Source organism: Elephantulus edwardii, unplaced genomic scaffold (assembly GCF_000299155.1).
Source record: "Elephantulus edwardii isolate Elephantulus edwardi_28Jun2011 unplaced genomic scaffold, EleEdw1.0 scaffold00139, whole genome shotgun sequence".
Classification (NCBI taxonomy): Eukaryota; Metazoa; Chordata; class Mammalia; order Macroscelidea; family Macroscelididae; genus Elephantulus; species Elephantulus edwardii.
In genome coordinates, this window is record NW_006399889.1 from 381,975 (window position 1) to 384,041 (window position 2,067).

Here is a 2,067-nt window from a genome sequence, read left to right on the forward strand (position 1 = left end):
TCAGATAAAGCCCCAGAGTTCTTGCCTCCAAGGAGCAGCCCAGTTTAACCCTCTCAAGGAGGAATCTGTTTATTTTCTTGGCAGTCCATGGTACATTCAATACTCTTCTCCAGCAACACAGCTCAAAGGCATCAGTTCGCCTTCTATCCTCCCTAGTCATTGTCCAACTCTCTGATGCATAACAAGTGATAGCAAAGACCATAGCCTGTACCAGATACACCTTAGTCCCCAGAGTGACACCATTGCTCTTCAGTACTTTGGAGAGGTCCCTAACAGCAGACTTTCCCATCACAATCATGTGGATTACACACTGAAAACCCGTTTATGGGCCAGTTCCAGCTCAACCATGCAATCGACAAGAAGTGTATTAGCTAACACACATTCAATGTTTACTTATACCAGTAACAATATGCATAATTTCAAGTTTGTCTCATTCCGTTCTTGCAATGTCCTATGAAATAAGTATTTGTTTTTAAATGCCATCGAGACCCTATGAACATCAGATCTGAATCTTGCCCTATCACAATCTTCATTATGCTGAACTCCATTGTTGTAGTTACTGTGTCAATCCACATCTTTGATGGTCTTACATTCTTTGACTGGCCCATTGCCTTTCCCAGCATGTCTTTGAAGCTCTGTCTCACATACTTTGGGCATGTTGCCAGGGGGGGACAGAAGGGCATCAAGTTTGGTAGGATGGAGAGTCAGTGCGGGACTGAATCTATTAATCACATCCATGTCTCTGATCCCAATGTCACTATACTAATTCCAATAATGATTGCTCTGGTTGGTCCCTTATTCCAGAGGTTTCAAGGTTTAAATTGGTGCTTAGTCCTACTTCTTAGGACTTTCCGTTTCCTGCTTTGCATAGATTAGGAATTGGATATGAAGGGAGCTGATAAAAAAAGGTGAAGGAAAGAACCTCGGAACTCTAGCACAGGTGGAAGAATTATCTGACGACTAAGAATAATGAAGCTTATATGTAGTGAAGTACTTTAACTCCCTCAATTTTATTTCTATAGTTTCTCCATTACTGCTTTTGCCAACATTAGCTATTGCTGTTCCTACGTCAATATAATAAAAACATAATTTGTTGTTGTTGCTATTAGGAGCCAACTAGTAGACTGTGAGTTACAGCCACCCTATGAACAATAGCCGTGAATCTTGTTCTGTCCTGACCCATCCTTCCGATCTCTGATATAGAGCTCCAATGGGACACTGAAGGTGGGTGGGGGAATCAATGTAGAAGGCACCAGGATTGCACATTTTCTAGTTTTTTTAAAGAAAATTTTAAGTGTTCTGAAAATAATAGCTGATCCTCCTGTGGGTTTTCAGAAGCAGTTAATCGCATAAGAGGAGATTGCCCATCCCTCTCCAGGGGAGGAGCTGGTAGCCTTTGAGATTGCAGCGCAGAATCTTACTACTAGCCCACCAGAGCTAATGATAACAAAGGTAGATATAGTGAAAAGGGGAGCTCTGGTGGCTTGTGGTAAAGAATTGCACTGCTGATGCAAATGCATGCAGTTTGAATTCATCAGTTGTTCTTCAGAAGAATAATGGACAATCTCCTCCCATGAAACAACTACAATGAAAATATCTGTTGATCTTATGTGAAATGTCTTAGTTGTGAAAGAACATGGTGTTTAAATAATTCTGTGAGAAAAAACAGTATGAAATGGTTATTTGGTTCATTAAAAATTCTTTAAGTTCTTTGAAGTTATATAGGAGGTAAATTTTTTATTCTGCATTTAGAATCTGCTCAAAGTATATCACTCCTTTTAGAATATAAATAAGTCTAAATTTTACTAAAGTATGTTGTTGTTATGTGCCATCAAGTTGCTTGTGACTCATAGTGACCCTATGTACAACATCCCTAAACCCTTCTCTGTCCTGTGCCAATCACACCGTCTCCGACACATCTACCTCAATTACCCCAGTCACTGAATCAGTCCACCTCATAGAGGGTCATTCCCTCCTGCGCTGTCCCTCCACCCTCCCAAGCATGATGTCCCTCTCCAACATGTCCAAAGTATGTCAGACGAAGCCTCAGAATCCTTGCCTCCAAGG